At 39.2% G+C, this 24,928-nt stretch overlaps 1 protein-coding gene and 1 pseudogene across 10 annotated transcripts in view; one reads left to right on the top strand and one right to left on the bottom strand.

Annotated features, from left to right (window-relative positions):
- Window positions 1–24,928, bottom strand: part of WDR70 (WD repeat domain 70) — a 382,962-nt gene that overhangs the window by 243,365 nt on the left and 114,669 nt on the right. The window lies entirely within an intron of this gene.
- Window positions 6,764–8,060, top strand: LOC102122544 (BTB/POZ domain-containing protein KCTD9 pseudogene; annotated as a pseudogene).

Below are 24,928 nucleotides of genomic sequence, written 5' to 3'. Positions count from 1 at the left end.
GCATGCAGATGGCCTATTGTGGGACTTTGCAATCATGCCAGCTAATACTTGATAAACTTCCCTATATGTATATTCCATTAGTTCTGTCCCTCTAGGGAACTCTAATATACACAGTCCACAACGAATTTTATTTTCTGGCTCCACATTCCTTGCAACTTCACTTATTTTGTGTTCCCTCATGACCAACACGTACCAGCCACTTCCTTCCTTTCAGTTCCTCCAATACGCTCAGCTCTGCTCCATATCAGGCCCTTCTTATATGCTTTCCCATATGCTGGAAAGCTCTTTTTTCCACTTTCCCATGACTGGCTCCTTCTCATTATTTCAATCTCAGTTTACATGCCACTTGCTCAAATAAGTATTCCCTGGTCCTCTATGTAGGTAAACATGACCCATGAGATTGTTCTTTACCTTAGTACCTGTGCGTTTCCTTAATAATAGACATCATAGTTTGTGGTTCTTTATTCATTTTTTGACTTTTGGAACAGTGTTAGCATTTTACATATTCACACAAAAAAATAAGGATGGGACAACCAAAAACTGAATATAAACAGGAACAAATCAACCTTACATTTAAAATGAGTAACACATATACTGAAAGAATAAACAGAAAACTATCTACCCTATAAGTGAGTTGATGGCTCCCAAAAAGATATGTCCATATTCTAATCCCAAGAACATGTAAACATGACCTTATTTTGGGAAAGGTATTTGCAGATATAATTAAGAATCTCGGCTGGGTGCGGTGCCTCATGCCAGTAATCCCAGCTCTTTGGGAGGCCAAGATAGGCAGATTGCTTGAGCTCAGGAGTTCGAGACCAGCCTGGGCAACATGGCAAAACCCCATCTCTACAAAAAAAAAAAAAAGAAAAACAATTATCCAGGCATGGTGGCACACAATGGTAGTCACAGCTACTCGAAAGGCTGTCACAGCTACTCGAAAGGCTGAGAGGGGAGGTTCTCTTGGGCCCAAGAGGTTGAGGCTGCAGTGAGCCATTATCACACCACTGCACTTCAGCATGAGCAAGACAGCAAGACCCTGTATCAAAAACAGAAACAAAAAAATCTAGACATGATTCTGTGCAGGCTCTAAATCCAATGTCCTTATAAGAGACAGAAGACAGAGATAAATCTAAATGTCCTTATAAGAGATAGAAGACGACTGGGCATGGTGGCTCACACCTGTAATCTCAACACTTTGGGAGGCCAAGGCAGGCAGATCACTTGAGCTCAGTTAGAGACCAGCCTAGGCAACATGGCTAAATCCCATCTCTACAAAAAATACAAAAATTAGCCAGGTGTGGTGGCAGGTGCCTGTAGTCCCAGTTATTTGGGAGGCTGAGGTGGAGGATGGCTTGAGCCCAGGAGATGGAGACTGCAGTGAGCCGAGATCACACCACTACACACCAATCTGGGCAACACAATGAGACCCTGTCTCAAGAAAAAAAATTAAAATAAAATTTAAAAAAGAGAAGAGAAGACACAAAGAGAAGGCTATGTGAAGACAGAGGCAGAGAACGGAGTTATACAAGCCAAGGAATACCCCAAGTCATCAGAAGCTGAAATGGGCAAGAAAGGTCATTCTTGCCTACAGCCATTGGAAAGACCCTGATCTTGCCAACAACTTGATTTCAGCCTTCTGGCCTCTGTAATAGTAAAAGAATAAATTTCTGTTGTTTTAAGCCACAAAGTTTGTAGTAATTAGTTAAAATAGCCCTAGGAACCTAGTACATATTCTCAGTCTAAGACCAAAAGAACTGTAAATAAATATTGAATTCTAATTAATACTTTTGTTTCTTTTTTGCAATGGTATACATTAGCAATTCTGAAACTGCCTCCAATATAATGAAGAACTAAGCCAAGAAGGAAATGTGTTGGGGATAATTAGAGTAAGGGTTAGCCCTGTTGGAGAAGATAGTTACAAAAGTGAAAAGGGGGAAGACTAGAAAGAACTCTCTGATGTTAAATAGAAATTAGGGGTAGCAATGTGAACTCATGATTTTTTACTAGGTAGATTAAATTGTTATATATGTATATATGTGTTAGTTATTCTCTAGTTCTGTATGTTAAGAATGTCTAGAAGTAATATACTCCAGCAAAACTAACACAGAGATCCTGGTCTCTAACAATCACGTCCCCCTAAATGGAACCAGGGCTTCTTGCAAAAATTATTGATTACAGAGATGGGATAGGAAAGGAGCAAGATGAACGTGGAATATTTTGTTGTATTAAAAAAAAAAAAAAAGAAAGTACTACAAAGATGATGGACACATGTTAAAAGGATAAAGCACATGTTGAAGAGCCTTCTGCTGGCTAAATCTGCAATAGTTAGGGCATCAAGATAAATAATGATAGTAACTAATTATAAACCATTGACTAAGACAAGAATCATTGAGTGTATACTAATATAATAAATATACAAAGAAAGCTCTTCCTTTTAGTGGAATGCTACTGATAAACATAAAATGAATGATAGAGTTAAAAGATCAGCATTTTGCAATCAGTAATAACTGATTCAGGAAAGAATCAATAGATGCTAAAACCGTAGAGGAAAGTTTGAAAATGATTATTTACAAAGTCTCAACATCTCCCTGCAAATTACTTAATAATTGCAATGAGAACACAGTAACTTTATAGTGGAAAAACCTGGTAGACACCACCTGAAACAAGTGATCTAGGTGAACATCACCAACGCAAGGACAAACTGAAACTGACATCACATACTTCCTGATATGACGAAGAAATGAAGACACAATATTATTTCTGTCACAGTCCTTCTAAAAGTGCATAACCTGATTCAAACTATGAGGTAAAATCAAATTCTACATTTTATCAAATCACTGACCTGCAGTCTTCATAAAACGTCAAGGAAAAATAAAGACCAAATAATGCAGAGAAGCCATTACCAATTAAAGGAGACAACAGATACGATGATTATACACAATGTGTGATCTTGATCAGAGCCTGGAACTGGTGAAAAAATCATTAGAGAGACTGTTGAGATAATCAGTGAAGCATGAATATGGAATGTGATTTAGATAATAGTATTTTATCAGTGTTAAATTCATGGCTATCCACCAGGCATGGTAACTTGTGCCTGGTAGTCCCAGCTACTAGGGAGGCTGAGGCAGAAGGATTGCTTGAGCCCAGGGATTCTAATCCAGCCTGGGCATCAAAGCAAGACCCTGTCTCTTAAAAAAGAAAATTATGATTATGTATGAAAATGTAATGTTATTAGGAAAACCTCACTGAAGAATTTAGGAGTAAAAGAGCATGACATTTACAACTTACTTTCAAAAGTTGAAAATTAAACACATATATATGTGATTTATATGTATATGCATATACATATATATATATGAGAGTGTATATACAGGCGGGATAGGAAGGTGGGTTAGTCTGTATTAGTGGAGTGAGGAATGGAGGAGGGAAAAGGAAGGAAGGGGTAAGGTGAAAATAAAGCAATGAGACAAAATGTTAGCAATTGGTAAACCTGAAAAAGAAGTATAAAGAAGCTTTATACCCCTTTTAACTTACAGCTATTCTGTAAGTTTAAAATTATACCAAAATAAATAATTTTATTAAGTTTTTTTAGGGGGGGTGTTTGTTTGTTTACAGATGAGAGTCTCACTATGTTGCTAAGGCTCAAGTGCAGTGGTGCGACCACCACAGCTCACTGCAGCCTCAACCTCCTGAATTCAAGAGATCCACCCACCTCAGCCTCCCAAGTAGCTGGGACTACAAGGCAAGCACCACTACACCCAGCTGATTTTTTATTTGTTGTAGAGATGTGGTTTCTGCTATGCTGCACAGGCTAGAAACTAAACGCTTTTTAAAAAAAATATTCTGGCTGCTCAGTGAAGGCCTGTTTAAACAAACAAACAAACAAAAAGAATCTATAGGGCTGCTCAGTGAAGGAAAGCCTGTTGAAAAAGAAAAAAAAACAAAAAAGAATCTATAGGTCCAACTGGGAAGATGTTAATATGAGGCATGCAAAGATCGACAGTAAGTTTGACTAGGCAGCAGCACTAAGTGTTGACAAGTGAGTACACATTCTTTACAAGTGCACACAAAATATGCACTAAAATCATATTCTAAGTCACAAAACACACTTCATCAGATATTTCAAAAATTAAAATTATTCAAAATATGTTTCCAAGGGCTGGGTGTGATGGCTCATGCCTATAATCTCAGTACTTTGAGAGGCTGCCAAGGTGGGAGGGTCACTTGAGGCCAGAAATTTTTTGTTGTTTTTAATTTTTTTTTAAGTATGTTTCTAGATCATAAGAGAATTAAATTAGAAGCCAATAAGAAAAGTCTCAAATACTTGTATATTTAAACATCACACTAATAACCCATGGGTCAAAAAGGTAATCCCAAGTGAACTGAATAAAAATGAAAATATAACATCTCAACGTTGTAGGACACAGTGAAAGAAATGCTTAGAGCATTTCTATTAGAAAATAAGAAAAGTCTCAAATTAATAATTAAAGCATCCATCTTAAAATACTAGAAAAAGAAGGCAAGTAGAAGGAAATAAATCAATAAAGTTGATAAACTTTTAGCCAGAACAAGAAAAGGAAAGAGAGAAGACACAAATTACCAACCAATTCAGGGAAAATTAGGAGATATATCACTACTGACCCCAAAGAAATATTACTATTATAATAATCTTATGCACATAAATTCGGTAACTTAGAGGAAGGAATAGTTCGAATAGTCCTATATCCACTAAATATACTGAATTCATAGTTAAAAGCTTTCAAAAACAGAAAAGAAAACCCCAGCCCAGTTGGCTATACTGGCAAACGCTACCAAACATTTAAGGAAGACATAACACCACTTTTTCACAATAGTTTCCCCAAAAGAGAATTGAACGGTACACTTCCAAATTCATTTTACGAAGCTAGAATTACTCTGATACCAAAATCAAGTACAATATGAAATAAGAAAGCTACAAAGCAACATCCCTCATCAACATAAAAGCTAAGATCTTTGAAAAAATATTAAACTAGTATGTAAAAGGAATAGTACATTGCAACCAAGAAAGCTTTGTTCCAAGAATACAAGTCTGGTTTAACAATCAAAATCAATGTAATTAACCACATTAACAGAATAAGATAAAAAACTCAGAAAAGGCATTCGACAAAACTCAACATCCATTCATGATAAAAACTCTCAGTCAATCAGTGATAGAAAAGAACTTACTCAACTTGATAAAGCATATTGTCTTAGTCAGCTAGGGTTGCTATAACAAAAGACCACAGACTGGGTGGCTTAACCACCATATATTTATTTCTCATAATTCTGGAAGTTGGTGAGGGATCTCTTCCCGGCTTGCAGATGGGCCACCTTCTCCTGTATCTTCATACGGTCAGGAGAGTGGAGGCTCTGAAGGGCACTAATCGCATCATAGAGAATCCACCCTCATGACCTCACCTACACTAATTATTTCCCAAAGGCCCCCACCTCCTAATACTATAACATTGCAGGTGATGGCTTCAATATATAAATTTTTGAGGGATACAAACATTCAGTCCATAATAGGTACATACAAAAAACCTACAGTTTAACAACATATTTAATGGTAAAAGATCAAATAGTGTCTCTAAAAGTCAGGTTTTAAGCAAAGATACCTAACCCACCACATTCACATTCAACGTCAATCTGGAAGTCCTAGTAAGTACAATAAGGCTGGAAAAAAAAATAAAAGGCATTCGGATTGTAAAACATTCATTCCAAGACACAATGACCATTTATGTAGAAAATCCCACGGAATCTATTAAAAAATCTTTTCAAAAAAAGCAATAGAATTTCTATGCACTACCAATGAACAGTTAGAAACCAAAAACTATTTTAAACAGTCCTATTTGTAATAACTCAAAAAAACAAAATGCTTAGGTATAAATCTAATATAATCAGGATCCCTATGTTGATATACTATAAAATGTATGTGAAAGAAACAGAAGGCCTAAATAAGTGGGGAGATATACTGTGCTGATAAATCAGAAACCTCAAAACAGTGAAAACGTCAATTCTCCAAATTGATCTTTAGACTCAAAATAATTCCAAAGAAAATTCCAACAGGGTGATCTTGTGGAAGCAGAGAGACTAGAATGATAGTTACCAGTGTCTAAGAAGTGTAGGGGAGGGGAGAAGATAAAGAGAAGTCAGTTGATAGGTTCAAACACACAGTTAGAAAGAATAAGTTCTCATGTTTGACAGCACAGTAGGGTGACTACAATTAATGACAATGTCTCGTGTATTCTAAAATAGCTAGACGGGAAAACTAGAAATCTTCCCAACACATAGAAACAATAAATGTTCAAGGTGATGGATACCTCAAATATTTAAACTTGATTACATATTCTCTACATATAATATCACATGTACCCCATAAATATGTACAAAAAGAATGTATCCACAAAATAATTCTAACAAGATTATTTGTAGATATAGACAGGGTGATTCTAAAATTTACATGAAAAAGTAAAGAAATTAGAATAGTCAAAACCATTTTTAAAAAGAAAAAAAAGTTGGAAAACACCCTACCAAATTTAAATTTACGTTTGCTAATATGTAAGAAATATTTAAAAGCTGTAGTAGTAGGATGACTGGTCAAGCCCTGGGTGTGGGACAGAGTGTGTGTGTGTGTGTGTGTGTGTGTGTGTGTGTGGTGCGTCCCCAAGGGCAGGAAGGTGGCAAAGGGAGGTGAATCCGAGTGGGAGGAGGGAAGGGAAAGGCGGGAGGAGAAAAAGGTGGGAGGACGACCAGGAAGGAGGGTGGTGGCTCAGTCAGGACCCAGCGGGGCAGCGAAATGAGGCGGGTGACCCTGTTCCTGAACGGCAGCCCCAAGAACGGAAAGGTGGTTGCTATATATGGAACTTTATCTGATTTGCTTTCTGTGGCTAGCAGTAAACTCGGCATAAAAGACGCCAGTGTGTATAATGAGAAAGGTGGACTGATTGATGATATTGCTTTGATCAGGGATGATGATGTTTTATTTGTGTGAGAAGAAGAGCCATTTATTGATCTTCAGACAGATTCTAAGCCTCCGGAAGGATTGTTAGGATTCCACACAGACTGGCTAACATTAAATGTAGGAGGGCGGTACTTTACAACTACATGGAGCACTTTAGTGAATAAAGAACCTGACAGTATGCTGGCCCACATGCTTAAGGACAGAGGTGTCTGGGGAAATAAGCAAGATCATAGAGGAGCTTTCTTAATTGACCGAAGTCCTGAGTACTTTGAACCCATTTTGAACTACCTGCATCATGGACAGCTCATTGTAAATGATGGCATTAATTTATTGGGTGTGTTAGAAGAAGCAAGATTTTTTGGTATTGACTCATTGATTGAACACCTAGAAGTGGCAATAAAGAATTCTCAACCACCGGAGGATCATTCACCAATATCCCGAAAGGAATTTGTCCAATTTCTGCTAGCAACTCCAACCAAGTCAGAACTGCGATGCCAGAGTTTGAACTTCAGTGGTTCTGATCTTTCTCGTTGGGACCTTGGATATATTAACCTCAAAATGGTCAATTTATGCTGCTGCAGTCTTGCACATGCAAATCTTTGCTGTGCAAATCTTGAATGAGCTGATCTCTCCGGATCAGTGCTTGACTGTGCAAATCTCCAGGAAGTCAAGATGCTCTGTTCTAATGAAGAGGGAACATCTCTGAAACTGTAATTTTGAGGATCCTTCTGGTCTTAAAGCCAATTTAGAAGGTGCTAATCTGATAGGTGTGGATATGGAAGGAAGTCAGATGACAGGAATTAACCTGAGAGCAGCTACCTCAGGAACTGATTTAGAGAACTGTGATCTGTCTGGGTGTGATCATCTCCAAGAAGCCAACTTGAGAGGGTCCAACGTGAAGGAAGCTATATTTGAAGAGATGCTGACACCACTATACATGTCACAAAATGTCAGACGAGAATTTCAGGGGCTGAAGGAAGATGTACAAGATGAAAACGCTTTCCTTATCACTTTTCTTTCTCCACCCACTCAGTTGTCTAGAAGTAACACTGCAAGGAAATTTTTAAAAAACATTTAGAGGATTAGGCTTGTTTCTTAGTGGTGCGTAAGGGAAAAAAATGATTTTCCATATTCTGATTTTTAACAGAAAAGCACTCATTAATAGGTGTAGGGAAACTAGATATTGCTGCCTTCTGAACGGGGTAGGGGGGTTTACCTGGTTTTATGACCAGGAATAGTATTTATTATATTTGCTTTTAAATAGGCATGATGTGGAAATACCATCTTGGTTTGAGATGCATTTGAGCATTTTAATTTATGGAAAGCACTATATATGCAATTTTATTTATTGAATACCTAGAAGCAGTATGGATATTTAAATTGTTAAAACTTTATGAAAACTTTGAAAAGTTCAGGTTTATAAATAGCTTTAGTGATGCCTCCCCTCTTTAAATACCTGCCACACTATATGAATATGGTGAGATCAGACTCCCTAAGACTCCTTTCAGGTTCATTTTTATAATGTTTACTTTTTAGAACAAAACAGTGGCTAAATTAAAGTAATATCCAGTTCTTACTGATTGAGACAGAGTGGAAAGAAAGACATCATTGTACATCACTGTCATTCCAAAGGTACAGTGGAACTCTGGATGGAGGAAGAACTTACCTATCACTACAACACTATCTATAAATGAGCATTTCTCAAAATTTCATTCTAGGCAAGTTCCACTCAACACCAGACCAAGCAATTCCATTCACACTATTAGCCTAGTTTTCCCATACAATCGGCACAAGCATAGGAATATACTTCAAAACCAAAAAACCAAGGTACATCATTAATATTCATTTAATTCAAATACCAAATAATTTACCAAATGGTATTTTGGTATTTACCAAATACCAAACAAATAAAAAAATTTGTGCAACCAAAGTACTAAAAAATAAAATGATTTAAATCCAAAGGATTTCCAAGGGTCCCATTAATCTCTTTTGAAAGGGTCCCATTAATCTCTTTTGAAAGTAGAAATTTGTCAGCCTACGCTTAAGAAAAAAAAATTTAAAAAAAGAGAGAAAAAGAAAATACCTATTATCAAGGGCAAACAACTTCAGGGCAAAGAAATAGCTCATTGTACTCCCTCACAGTTCTCAGTATAGAACTGTGGCCAAAGGCCAGATTGCATGCAGAAGGAAAGGGAAGGGAAGAGGGAAGGGAAGGGAAAAGGGAGGGAGGGAAAAGGGAGGGAGGAGGGAGGATGAAGGGAAGATGGAGGGAGGGGGTGAGAGGGAGGGAGGGAAAGAAGGAGGCAGGGAGGAAGGAAAAAAGAGGAGTGAAAGAAAAGAAAGAAAATAATTTCTAGTCACTAGTGGTTAACAGGGATCTGGTCTGATTTTGCCCCATTAGATATGTGCCTCTGAGCCAGGAAACCAGTTCATGATTTGCAATAAAAGAAACATTCCAATAATCCAAGACATGCCCAGATTTTGAGGACTTAGATTTTAAACTACCTTGTCTTCCCCAATCTTGTACACTACACCGTACTCTCATTCTCCTCCACTGATAACTAAGCTCCATCTCCACTGACATCTCTGCCTAGTCTCTTAATCCAATGCACAGCCTGCTTATGTCAGTTCCTAGTTTACCAGCTTCCTCTCCTCATTCCCAGACTCAAGAATTCTACAGACGGCTGCTACTCAATTCCAACCTTAGAACCATACTTCTTGTACTTTGTCTAAACAGCAGCCCAACAACTCCCTCAACCCATGCAGGTCTTAAAAGGCAGACCCCAGAAAGCAGCTCTTTTACTGATATTTATTGCTTAGAGTTGAAATATCACCTTGGAATAGAAAGGTTATTTTTTAATAAAAGAAAATTACCCCTATTGCAGAAGACATTAGCGTGTCCGGAATTGGTTCCTTCCGGTGGGTTCTTGGTCTTGCTGACTTCAAGCATGAAGTCATGGACCCTCAGCAGTGAGTGTTACAATTCTCAAAGATGGTGTGTCCAGAGTTTGTTCCTTCAGATGTTCAGATGTGTCCAGAGTTTTTTCCTTCTAGTGGGTTCGTGGTCTCGCTGACTTCAGGAATGAAGCCGCAGACCTTCGCAGTGACTGTCTCTTAAAGGTGGCGCATCCGGAGTTGTTTCTTCTTTCCGGTGGGTTCGTGGTCTCCCTGACTTCAGGAGTGAAGCCGCAGACCTTGCAGACCTTCGCAGTGAGTGTTACAGCTCTTTATAAAGGTAATGCAGACCCAAAGAGTGAGCAGCAGCAAGATTTATTGTGAAGAGCCAAAGAACAAAGCATCCACATCGTGGAGGTGGAACCTAGCGGGTTGCCACTGCAAGCTCGGGTATCCAGCTTCTATTCCCTTATTTGGCCCCACCCACATCCTGCTGATTGGTCCGTTTTACAGAGTGCTGATTGGTCCATTTTACAGAGTGCTAACTGGTGCGTTTACAAACCTTTAGCTAGACACAAGCCCTGATTGTTGCATTTACAATCCTTTAGCTAGACAGAAAAGTTCTCCAAGTCCCCAACCCAACCCAGAAAGTCCAGCTGATTTCACCTCCCATTAGGATAAAAGGACATGTGGTCACCTTCGCTGTTAAGTACCCAGAAAAAGAACACAGATAGTAGATTAAATGGAAAAAATCTACAAGACTGTGAATGTTGTTTCTTATTTGTAAAGACAGGAGCATGACAAAGGCAATGGGAATGTTAAGTGCCCTTGTGTTAAAACAGTGACCAAAATTAGTCATAACAAAATGAAGTTCAACTAAGGATTCTTAAATGGATCTAAACAGATTCAGTACCATGACTAACATTAGTGGAAAAACTTTTAAAGAGACACCTATTAAAGAACAGTTAGTGACTAAACACTTTTTCATCAAATAAACTACTTTTTCTCTCTTCTTCCCTTATCTAAACATAGGCACTCCTGAAAAATATCTCTTCCTTTATTTAACAGCCTTAACTAGAAATAGCCTAGAAAAAAGAATTAAGCAAGTATTTATTTCTCATAATATGCTATACTTTGAGAGAGGACATTAATTATCCATGACCAACATTGGTTTCCGGTTTCCTCAAAACACACACACACACACACACACACACACACACAGAGAGAGAGAGAGACAGAGAGAGAGAGAGACAGAGAGACAGAGACAGAGATTGCTGATAATCTGCCTGTACTCTTGTGGCTGCCCCAATGACAAGAGTTATAAAAACAGCTCCCTTTGTAACAGTGCCATCTGTAGTTACTGAATGATTTGGGGCTCCATGACCCACAAAATAAAAGTACTCATGCCTTTGGCATGATGAGCTAACAAAGCCTACCCCTAAGAAGAGACGAAATGCAGCGGAAAACAGCAGGGAATATACTGGGAACTGAGATCCAAAAGTTCTTAACTAGATTCCAATCACCAGCTTTCAGGAATTATCAGATCTTCTGAAATGGTCAAAAAAAATTTGTGTGAATACATTTCGCTGGGGAGAATATTCATACCTTAAATGCAGGAATTTGCACACATTTTTTCTAAAGCATCAGATCACATTTTAGGCTTTGTGGGTCACATGCTCTCTGCTGCAACTACTCTGCTCTACCACTGCAATTCAAAGGGAGCCACAGGGAATAGTAAATTAATGGATGTGTCTATGTTCCAATAAAACTTTTATTTACAAAAACAGGGTGGTGGCTGGATTTGCCCTAAGGCCATGGTTTGCCAACCCCAACACATTCTTAGTCATTTGCTTGCATAAACCAAGGATTCTAACGTCCAAGTCTAATTCCTGAGTAATTTTAATATCCATTTGAATACCTCAAAAACAAATTCAATCTTCCTTGGCCTACTCAATTCTGATGACTTGTTACAAGATATTTCAGCAGTGCCAACTATGGCTAATTCTGCCACTACCATGAATGGTCATAATATGTTTCTAAAATCCTGAACTCTCAATATTTACTGATTTAACAAATATTTATCACCAAATATGTTTCAGGCTCTAGATATTCCACTTACTGGCCACACAACCTCCTATCTTGCAGTTTTTTGAATTTTTAAATTTTCAATATCCTAAACTTTAACCACTCTCTCAGCAGAATCTTGAGTGTCCTTTTGTTGAATCTACAATGAAGTGCTTTTATTCCAAAATAACCTCCCCCTGTTCTCCCCTGCAGTCACTGTAGTCCATCCAAATACCTAGGCTCCTGAATAAGACTCAAGAATAGGATATGAACATGCAGAATGATTGTTTCTACAAATTTACATTTCGTAGCCCACAATACTTCCATAATTCTTCCAGTAATGTTTCTCTTACAACCATCAAAAGCTATTCTACGTCTTTACAATTCTACTGAAGGCCCTATCCCAGTATCTCCCAATACAAAACTAGGAAATGACTCTGCTAATAGATGGTGGCATTATTCATTTCCTATCTCAGGGTACCACTTATAAATATAGCTGCATATGAGCTCATTCTTATCCCTTCCATTTCCAGTGCAAAAGTACTCCGGCCGGGTGCAGTGGCTCACACCTGTAATCCCAGCACTTTGGGAGGCCGAGGCAGGTGGATCATTTGAGGTCAGGAGTTTGAGACCAGCCTGATCAACATGATGAAACCCTGTCTCTAATAAAAATCCAAAAATTAGCCAGGTATGGTGGTGGGCGCCTGTAATCCCAGCTACTTGGGAGGCTGAAGCAGGAGAATCACTCAAACCCAGGAGGCAGAGGTTGCAGTGAGCAGAGATCGCGCCACTGCGCGACAGAGTGAGACTCCATCTCAAAAAAAAAAAAGTATTTTCTCCTCCTACCCAAAAGCTAACTCCTGCTCTTTGTTTGATCACAATCCCTAACAATTCCTCAAGGACTTTCATCATTCCTTAATATGTTTGGTTTTTATAGAACTGCATTAGTTTTCCATTGCTCTGTAACAAATTACTAAAAACCTAGCGACTGAGTACACCTCTGATTTATTACCTAACAGCTGCGTAGGTCAGAAGCCTGGCACAATGTAGCTAGATTCTCTGCTCAGGATCTCACAGACTGAAATCAGGATGTTAGTAGGACTGTACTACTTTCTAGAGGTTCTGGGAAAGAATCTGCTTCCAAGTTTATTCTGGTTGCTGGCAGAATACAAGTTCCTTGTGGTTGTAGAACTGTGATCTCTATTTGCTTGCTGCCTGTCAGCTGGGGCTACTCTTAGCTTTCTAGACACTATGTGCAATCTCCACTAGAAGCAACATGAGAAAGATTCTCCTTTGCTGACCTTGAAGACAGAGGGATCTACGTGGCAAGGAATGCACTAGGAATGCTGACCTGGTAGAGTGCAGTCTTACTGACATCCTGATTTCAGTCTGTGAGACCCTCAGCAGAGAAATGTAGCCACATTGTGCCAGACTTCTGACCTAAACAGCTGTTAGGTAATAAATTGGGGGTGTACTAAGTCCCTGGTTTTTGGTAATTTGTTATAGAGCAACAGAAAATTAATGTGATTCTGTAAAAAACAAACATATTGAGTAATGATAAAAGCCATGCCCACAAATCTTTGCAGAACAACCTGTTTTTTATCTATAGCTGTTGTTTAACTGGTTAAGGAGCAATACTCTTAAGCTTCCTAGACATCACCTGGTTTGGCTAAGAAGATCTATGAGGCGCACCCTTAATTTCTTGGAAGAGTCCAATGTGACTGAATACTCTCTCACCTTTTGATCTTTCTGAAGTTATTATACAGCCACATCTCTGGCTTTCTCCACACCATGTTTTCAGAAGTTATTGCTGTATGTTAGCATCCTTTGTCATCTCGATAGGCTAAAAATTAACTAAATCATCTAGTCTTGGTTCCCTTTTAACAAAACTTCCCTTGGTTTTCTCATATTTCACTATAAGAAGCAAGAAGAAACCAGGCAGCAACTTCAACATTTTGCTTAGAAATCTCCTTGCCTATATATTCAAATTCATCACTCACAAGTTCTGATTTCATCTTCAAAACCAGCAGCAGAGAATCTGGCCGGGCGCGGTGGCTCAAGCCTGTAATCCCAGCACTTTGGGAGGCCGAGACGGGCGGATCACGAGGTCAGGAGTTCGAGACCATCCTGGCTAACACGGTGAAACCCCGTCTCTACTAAAAAATACAAAAAACTAGCCGGGCGAGGTGGTGGGCGCCTGTAGTCCCAGCTACTCGGGAGGCTGAGGCAGGAGAATGGCGTAAAAAAAACCCGGGAGGCGGAGCTTGCAGTGAGCTGAGATCCGGCCACTGCACTCCACCCTGGGCGACATAGCGAGACTCCGTCTCAAAAAAAAAAAAAAAAACCAGCAGCAGAGAATCTCCCTGACATCAAGTCCCTCTTACACTTAGAATACCTTTTGCCAGGAAGAGCCCAACTGCTTTTAAGTGCTCACCTGATGAGGCTGGATCCACTGAAGGCAATCTTCCTTTCTTAAAGTCCATTGTGTCTATAACGTAACCATAGGAGTGACTAGCCCATTATACTTATAGTTCACAACTACATTCAAGGAGAAGTGCCGGGACTCTTAGGAGCCATCTTAGAATTCATACTACAACAAGAGCTTTGGGTGTAGCAATTCTGAAACTACTTTCCATGTACTGTAACACTGAACAAATGAGTAAATATAATTATGATGTTAAAAGCCACGTTCTTCACTGTTGGAGAAGTGAATTACGAATATGGAACGGGAAAAGGCTAGAAAGTTGTATTAGAATTAGATGTATCCAAATGAACTCATAATTTTTTACATATTTTAACTTTTAGATTGGTTTATCTCCCTCCTAGCTTTGTCTTTTGAGGCTAGAAGCAATGGCACCCAACAGCAATGAATATATCCAGAGTACCAAATCTTAATTTCTAAATTGACTTCCCTGTTGAATGAAGCCACGGATCACTAGAAAAATAGGTAGGATCAAGTCAGGGAAAATATAAGATGGCCCTGGAACATCTTGCTGTGCCAAAATGTAAGAAAGTACTCCAAAAATGATGGAGACACGTCAAAAGGGTAGAAGCCAATGTTAAGAAGTTTCTATTAGATAAAAGCTTTGGTAAATATTTAGAATATGGAAAGAAATAAAATGTACTTCAAATCATTCAATTTTTTAGTTATATCTATTATTAAAACCTTAAGTTAACAGTTTTCTTTTACTTAAGAAAACAAAAATAAACCCAAAACAGTTATTTTAATAAAAATTAAATATTTTAAGTTCTTAAGAAAAAGTATTCACCAGTAAAAAGACATGACTAATATATTTCATCTCCAAATAATAAGTGCCATTTTTTTGGAATGGCTGGGTATCAGAATGACTACATGTACTATTCAAAAATAAATAAAACATTTGAAAACTCTTCTAACTTCCATGACTAAGGTCTGCTAATGGAGATATCTCCCACTAAAATGTCCAAGCATTCTAAGGTATCCTGAACCTGCCTTCTCCACCTTAGTTATGTAATTTAAAAATAAATGGCAGAGAATTGCTTTCATGTTGAAAAGAAAAAGCGTTGAAGACAATCCTGGAGAAAGGCACTTAACAATATCAGCTCTAGATGAATTGATAAAAGAAAGCTTATGGGGGACTTCAAGATGGCTAACTAGAAGCACCAGACACTCACCTCCTCTATAAAGAAAAGCTTAATGAGTAGGTAATCACACTTCAAATACAGCATCAAAGAGAGAATGCTGGAATTCAGCAGAGAAATGAGAGGCACTGAAGAAGAAGAAAGCAAGGCACACAGCCCAGCCAGAACCAGCTGGGAGTCCTATGGGGCTCCTCAGTGTGGGGAAAAGGTGAATAAAAGATCCCCAGCATCCAGATTCTCCCTGTAGATAACCTGCAATCCTAGCCATAGCACAGCCCCTTAACCCTGACAAGTTGAGACTGGTATAAACAAGCTTCTAAAGAGGAAGCTCACAATAGGTTCCACACACACGTGGAAACCCAAGCACCTGCAGCATGGCACGAATTTGAGAGCCCAGCCCCCACCAGTATGCTTTCTGTTCTGGGGCCAAACAGTACCTGCATCTCAACATCCCTGGAGGCCCAATGACATCCCCTCATATCCACTGGGAGGGTTGTAGCACATGACCCCAGTTAGACCCAGCACAGCAGCAATATCCCCAGCACTCTAGATCACACAGCATCCAGTACACTGAAGAAAGGACAACAGAGAGCTCTGTGGATGCTGCCTCTAGGACAAAGGGAGCCAAAGTGCACACTCCCTAGAACTCAAACCCACCTGCCTCAGGTCATTGCCACTGAGAGTAATCTTGCCCACCCACCGCCCCCAGCAGCAAGGCCCCAGCACACTAGCACATGCCCTGAGGGCAGGCTCTCCCTGCCTGCTGCTGCAGCCAGGGACCAGAGCCTAAGAATCACCTGCTTGGGGCAGGTACCACAGACAGCAACCCTGCTACCCACAACAGTAGGACTGTGGTACATGTGCCTTGAGGACAGGCTCACCCCAGCCAATGCAGCCAATGCCACAGGGAATAGGGGAAGTGGAGACAAAGCATGTGCTCTGCAGAGATTGAGATGTATCTGCCTGAGATGGCTGCCACTGGCATCAATCTCCCTCACCACCACTGTCACGGCACCTTCCCCTTAGCAGAGCTGTTCATGTCCACGTGCCCTGAGGATAGGCTCTCCCTGCCTACTACTGCTGCTGCAACCACCACCCAAGGACACTACCCAGGACATGGGGATCACCCAGCCCTGCCCAACACAGCCTGCATCTGTGCACAACATCAGAGGCCTTAAGGATAGTCTCACAAGGCCTGGCACCAGCAACCCCAGTGCTCTCTATCACACTGCTCAGGGTCCTGTGGATTCCCCTGCACCATCAGTCACCTCAGGCACACGCACATAAAGAGACCAAACAGCCCCAGAATGCCTGCCGCACCCCAGCACGCCATCTGAAGGCCTAGGAATTGCCCCCATCCCACCTACCACAGCCTATACCCATTTGGAACAACAGGGGGACCTGATGACAGCCCCAAAATGCCTGACACTGTCACCCCCTGAGTGCCCTACCACACCACCCTAGACCTGACAATGTCACCCCAACCAAGTGCCCTACCACACCATCCTACCACATAGCCTAGGGATTGCTATGCCCCACTGGTCACTCCAAGCAGGAGTGTGTACTACCAGACAGCCTAACAACAGACCCAGAAAACCTATTGTCAGTGCCTAAGCATGCCGTCTAAAGGCCTGGGGGATCACCCTGCCCAGTCTACCACTGCTTGTATCTATCTACACCTTCTAGGGGCCGGAGGACAAGGTTGCTCAGCCTGCCACCACCACCAAACCTGGCACCCACCCATGTGCACCACCTGGGAGTCTGAAGACCAGGCTGCGCAGTCTGTCGCAGCCACCACTAACATCAGTCTGTGCTACCTGGAAGCCCAGGTGTTGCCCTGCCACTTATACTGCCATCACCAACACCATGCACAATGCTCGGGGGCCCAAGGACTGGCCCACCCACTCAACTCACCACTGCCGCTACTGGCACCTGAAAAAGCCACCTGGAGGCCCAAATGTCAGCCTGTCTGAACCTACTAACACCAGTGCCCATGTATTGTGTGCAAGGGCCCAAGAACAGGGACATTCAGCCCACCATTGCCACCACTGGGGCCAGAAGACTGGCCCGCCTAGCATTGCTAAGCCTAATAAATCCTCACCACAGCCTCCACTAACAAATTCACCTAAGCCTCTGAGGAAAACACAGACACCACTGACAGGGTTTAAAGCCAGAGAAGTCATATGGAGACTACACTACTACAAATATCCAGAATCAATGCTGAAGTGCCCTATCCAACCAACACCATAGATACATCTACAGGAAAAAGTATTCCTCTATGAAAGCCAATCCAAAAAACTGGAAGAAGTAACTGTTACACGAGTTGCACAGATAACAATATAAGAACACAAGAAACATGAAAAAGCAAGGAAAAGTGACACCTCCAAGGGAACACAATAATTCTCCATTACCAGATTCCTATGAAAAGAAAATATGAAATGTCTGAAAAACAATTCGAAATCGTAACCTAAAAGAAGCTCAGTGATATACAAGAGAACACAGATAAACAATGCAAAGAAACCAGAAAAAACAATTTGGGATATGAATGAGAATTCACAAAAGATAAATAAATTATAAAAATAAACAAAATCTTAGAAGAATTCAATAAATGAAATAAAAAATACAATTGAAAGCTTCAACAAGAGACTAGATCAAGCACAAGAAAGAATTTCAGAACTTGAAGACAGGTCTTTCCAAACAGCCCAATTAGACAAAAAAAAAAGGAAAGAACAAAAAAGAATAAAGAAAGCCTATATAATGTATGGGACACCATAAAGCAACCAAATATTTGAATTTTGGATGTTCCAGGAGGTGAAGAGATCAATGGCATAGAAAACCTATTTAATACAATAATCATTGAAAACTTCTCAAGTCTAACAGGAGACTTAGACATCCAGATACAAGAAGGTAGGAGATTCCATATAGATACAACCCAAAAAGGTCTTTTTAGTGGCACATTATAGTCAGATTGTAAAAAGTCAAAGAGAAAATTCTAATAATAGCACCAAAAAAAAAAAAAAAGTCTAGTCACATATAAGACCACACCCATCAGACTTAACAGTGGATTCCTCAGCACAAGCCTTATAGGCCAGAAGAGAATGAAATGATATTGTCAAAGAGCTGAAAGGAAAAAAAAAAAAAAATGCCACCCAATACTAGCACACTCAGCAGTTATAATGAAGGAGAAATAAAGTATTTCTCAGGCAAACAAAAGCAGGGAATTCATCACCACTAGGCCAGGCCTACAAGAAATGTTCAAAAGAGTCCTACACCTGGAGGCAAAAGAATGACAACTATGGGCTGGGTGCGGTGGCTCACGCCTATAATCCCAGCACTTTGGGAGGCCGAGGCAGGCAGAACACGAGATCAGGAGTTCAAGACCAGCCTGGCCAAAATGGTGAAACTCTGTCCCTACTAAAAATACAAAAATTAGCCAGGTGTGGTGGCAGGCGCCAGTAATCCCAGTTACTTGGGAGGCTGAGGCAGAAGAATCACTTGAACCTGGGAGGCGGAGGTTGCGGTGAGCCAAAATCGCACCACTGCACTCCAGCCTGAGTGACAGAGCGAGACTCTGTCTCAAAAATAAAATGAAATAAAATAAATAACAACTATGAAAATACATGAAAATATAAAAACCACTAAAACGGCAAACACACAAAAAGACTCAAATGTTGCCACCACAGAAAACCACCAAACCACAATCATAAACAATGAAAAAGAAAGAAATAAAGGATCTATAAAAGAACCAAAAAACAATTAATAAGATGATAAGAAAAAGTCCTCACATATCAATAATAACCTTAAATGTAAACAGATTAAAGTTTTTACTAAAAGATACAAACTGGCTTAGTGAATTGAAAAAAAAAAAACCCATAAGCCAACTGTATGCTGCCTCAAGAAACTCAACTTAACCAAGAAAGAGCAGGAGAAACTATACTTCTATCAGATAAAACAGACTTTACATCAAAAACTGTAAAAAGAGACAAAGAAGGCCAATAACTAATGATAAAAAGATTATTTCAGCAAAAGGGTATAATAATTCTAAGTATGTACGCATCCAACACCAGAACACCCAGATACATAAAGCAAGTATCAGATCTAAAAGGAGAAACACATTTCAATATAATAATAGTTGGGTACTTCAACACCCAACTATTAGCACTAGAATGATCATCTAGACAGAAAATCAACAAGGAAACACTGGATTTAAACTAACTTTAGATTGGGTACAGTGGCTCAAGCCTGTAATTAATCTCAGCATTTTGGGTGGCCAAGGCAGGAGTATCACTTGAACCCAGGAATCTGAGACCAGCCTGGGCATTATAGCAAGATCCTTCTCTACTAAAAACAAAAAACGAAAAAAAATTAGGCCAGGCACAGTGACTCATGCCTGTAATCCCAGCACTTTGGGAGGCTGAGGCTGGCAGATCATTTGAGTTCAGGAGTTTGGATCAGCCTGGCCAACATGCTGAAACCCTGACTCTACTAAAAATACAAAAATTAGCCAGGTAAGTGGCACATGCCTGTAAGCCCAGCTACTTATGAGGCAGAGGTGGGAGAATCACTTGAACCCCAGAGGCAGTGGTTGCAATGAGCCAAGATCACACCACTGCACTCAGTCTGGGTGACAGAGTGAGACCCTGTCTCAAAAAAAAAAAAAAAAAAAATTAGCTGGACATAGTGGTATGTGCCTGTGGTCCCAGCTACTTAGGAGGCTGAGGTGGCAGGCCTGCTTAAGCCCAGAAGGTTGAGGTTGCAGTGAGCAGTGATAGCACCACTGCACTGCAGCCTGGGCAAGAGAGTAAGACCCCGTTTTTGTTTTTAATTAATTAAACAAACTGCACATTAGATAAAATGCACCTAACAAACATTTGCACAACATTTCATCCAATAGTGGTAGAACACACATTCTTCTCATCAGTACATGGAACATCTTCCAGGAGAGATCAAATGTTAGGACACAAAACAAGTCTCAACAAATGTTTGAAAACTGAAATTATATCAAGTATCTTTTCTGACCACAGTAGAATAAAACTAGAAATCAGCAACAAGAGGAACTTTGGAAACTGTAAAAATACACAGAAATTAAACAACTTGCTCCTGAATGACTACTGGATCTATGAAGAAATTATGAAGGAAATAAAAAAATTTCTTGAAACAAATGAAAATAAGAATACAAAATACCAAAACCTGTGGGACACAGCAAAAACAGTGCTAAAAGGTAAGATTATAGAAATAAATGCCTACATCAAAAAGGGAGAGACTTTAACAAACTAATCATCTACCTCAGGGAACTAGACAAGCAAAAACAAACCAAACCTAAAATCAGTGGAAGGAAAGACAATAATGATCAGAGAAGAATTAAATGAAATAGAGATTTTTTTTTAAAAACGCAAAAGATCAATGAAATGAAAAGTTGGGTTTTTTTGTTTTTTGTTTTGTTTTGTTTTGTTTGTTTGTTTGTTTTGAGATGCAGTCTCGCTCTGTCACCCAGGCTGGAGTGCAGTGGTGCAATCCTGGCTCACTGCAATCCCCACCTCCCTGGTTCAAGCGATTCTCCTGCCTCAGCCTCCTGAGTAGCTGGGATTACAGGCACACGTCAAGGCGCCCAGGTAATTTTTGTATGTTTAGTAGAGATGAGCTTTCACCATGTTGGTCAGGCTCATCTGAACTCATGACCTCGTGACCTGCCTGCCTTCGCCTCCCAAAGTGCTGGGATTACAGGCATGAGCTTAAAAAATTCATCTTATCTTTAAAAAGATACAGAAAATTTATAAACTGTTAGCTAAACTAACCAAGAAAAAAGAGAGAAGACCCAAATAAACAAAATCAGAAAAGAAAAAGGAGATGTTACAACTGACATGACAGAAATGTAAAAGATCCTCAGAGACAATTATGAACAACTATATACTAGCAAACTGGTAAACCTAGAGGATATGGATAAATTCCTGGCCACATACAATCTACCAACATTGAACCAGAAATAAATAGAAAAAGACCAATAATGAGTAACAAGATTGAAAAAAGTCCCCCAACAACAACAAAAAAACAGGCCCGGGACTGGGTGGCTTCACTGCCAAATTTTAACAAACTCACAAAGAACTAATACCAATTCTTCTCAAACTATTCCAAAGAATAATCAGAGGAGGGAATTTTTCCTAATTCATTCTATGTGGCATTATCCTGACACTAAAACCAGATATGGAGACAACAAAAGAAGAAAACTACAAGCCGATATCCCTGATGAACATAGACGTAAAAAATGCTTAACAAAATGCTAGCAAACTAAATCAAACAGCACATCAGAAAGATAATGTACCATGGTCAAGTGGGATTTTTTTCCCAGGGAGGCAAGAATGGTTCAGCATATGAAAATCAATAAACATGCTATGTCATATCAACAAAAAAAGCACTTGATAGAATTCAATATCCATTCATTATAAAAACTCTCAACAAACTAGGCACAGAAGGCACACATCTCCACATAATAAAGGCCGTAAATGACAAACCCATAGCTAACGTTATACTGGGGAAAAGCTCAAAGTCTTTCCTCTAAAAACTGGAACTAGACAAGGATGTCCACTTTTACCATTCCTATTCACCACAGTACTGGAAGACCTAGCAATCAGACAAGAGAAAAAATAAATGCATCCAAATTGAAAATAAAAGGAAGTCAAATTGTCCCTCTTTGCATATGGCATTATCTTATATTTAGAAAAACCTAAAGACTTTACCAAAATACTCTTTGATATGATAAACAAATTCAGTCAAGCTGCAAGATATAAAATCATACAAAATCAGTAGCACTTCTATACACCAACAACATATTAGTTGAAAAATCAAGGAATCAATCCCATTTACAATAGCCACAAAAATCTTAAAATACCTAGAAATAAACTTTGCCAAGGAGGTGAAAAACCTCTACAAGAAAAACTAATAGGCCAGACACAGTAGCTTACGCCTGTAATCCCAACACTTTGGGAGGCCAAGGTGGGTGGATCACTTGAAGTCAGGAGTTCGAGACCAGCCTGGCCAACGTGGTGAAACCTCGTCTCTACTAAAAATATGAAAAGGGGCCAGGCATGGTGGCGCGCACCTGTAATCCCAGCTACTTGGGAGGCTGAGGCAGGAGAATTGCTTGAACCCTGGAGGTGAGGTTGCAGTGGGCCGAGATGGTACCAAAGAACTCCAGCCTGGGCGACAGAGCAAGACTCTGTATTAAATAACAATAATAATAATAATAATGAAATTTTTTTTAAAAAACTATAAAAGAAACTGAAGAGGACATAAACAAATGGAAAGACATCTCATGCGCAGGGGTTGGAAGGATACTGTTAAAATGACCATACTACTCAAAGTAATCTACAGATTTCAATACAATCTCTATCAAAATACCAATGACATTTTTCACAGAAAAAGAAAAAAAAATGCTAAAATTCATATGGATCCAAAAAGCAGCCTGATAGCCAAAGTAATCCTAAGCAAAAAGAACAAAGGTGAAGGCATTGCACTACCTGACCTCAAAATATACTACAGAACCCAAAACAGCCTGGTACTGGTATAAAAACAGACACACAGACCATTGAGAACCCAGAAATAAATCCATACATTTACAGTGAACTCATTTTCTACAAAGGTGCCAAAAACATATATTGGAGAAACAATACCCTCTTCAATAAATGGAGCTAGGAAAACTAATTTCCTTGCAGAAAAAAAACTAGATCCTTATCTCTCACCATATACAAAAATCAACTCAAAATGGATTAAAGACTTAAACATAAGACTCCAAACTACAAAACGACTTGAAGAAAACACAGGGGAAACACTCTATGATACTGGTCTTGACAAAGACTTTATGGTGAAGACTCCCCAAAAGCACAGGCAACAGAACAGAAATAGGCCAATAGAACTGCATTAAACTACAAGTTTCTGCACAACAAAGGAAACAATCGACAAAGAGACAACCCATAGAATGGGAGAATATATTGCAAACTATTCATCAAATATGGGATTAATATCCAGAATATATAAGAATATCTAGTGACAGCCAAAAAAATACAATCCTATTAAAAAGTGGGCAAAAGATATGAATAAACGTTTCTCAAAGAAGCCATAGAAATGTCCCACAGGTATATGAAAAAAATGCTCAACATCACTAATCATTAGGGAAATGCAAATCAAAACTACAATACACTATTACTCCAGTAAGAATAGCAATTATCAAAAAGATAAAAAATAACAGATTCTGTCAAGGATGGGAGGAAAAGGAAGTCTTATCCACTGTTGGAGGGAATGTAAATTAGTACAGCCAATATTAAAAACGACCATAAGATTCAAAAACTCCACTACTGGATATTTATCCAAAGGAAGGGAAATCAGTATATCAAAGGGATACCTGCACCTCCATGTTTATTACAGCACTATTCACAATAGCAAAGATATGGAGTCAACCTAAGTGTCCATCAACAGATGAACAGATAAAAGAAAATGTGAAGGGGGAGAGAGAGAGAGAGAGAGAGATGCACATGCACACAATGGGACACTATTCAGCCACAAAAAATGAATAAAATCATGTCATTTGGAGCAACATGGATGGAATTGGAGGTCATTAAGTGACATAAACCAGATACAGAAACACAAACATCACATGTTATCACTCATATGTAAAAGGTTTACAAAAAAAACTCCTGGATGTAAAGACTAGAATGATAGTTACCAGAGGCAGAGAAGGGTGTGTGTGATGAAGAGAGGTTAAGGGGTATAAAAATACAGTTACATAGAAAAAAAAATGTTCTAAACTTTGATAGCCAAATAGGGTGACTATAATTAAGAACAATATATTGTCTATTTAAAAATAGCTGTAAGAAAGGACTTGAAATGTTCCCAACACATAGAAATGATAAATGCTCAAGCTTATGGATGTCCTATATAACCTGACTTGATCATTACATATTCTATGCACATAACAAAATATTACATGTATGCCATAAATGAGTGCAAATATTATATATCAACAAAATAAATAAAAACCCTCCAACTTGAGGGGGACAAAAAGAAAGCTTAATAATGAAGTTTTAAGGTTATTACCATGAGCATTCATTTATTAGTAACCTACTAAAACATTTTTTAGTTTAACTCAATACTGATTTGTTATAGAACTTTGTTATATAAGAATATTACATTGGCTTAATAGTCACACATTTGTGGGTTCTAGGCCTAAGAACCCCATATGAATCTCAGGCAAAGGGTATGCCTAAGAATTTAAAGAGCAAAGGAAAATTCTGGCTGATGATAAATGAATTTTAGATGACATTATAACTACAGTTTTTAAAGTATATTTTATTTGCATGGTTTAAAGGTTGGAAT

Source organism: Macaca fascicularis, chromosome 6 (genome assembly GCF_037993035.2).
Source record: "Macaca fascicularis isolate 582-1 chromosome 6, T2T-MFA8v1.1".
Classification (NCBI taxonomy): Eukaryota; Metazoa; Chordata; class Mammalia; order Primates; family Cercopithecidae; genus Macaca; species Macaca fascicularis.
This window is presented reverse-complemented; position numbering and strand designations above follow the sequence as displayed.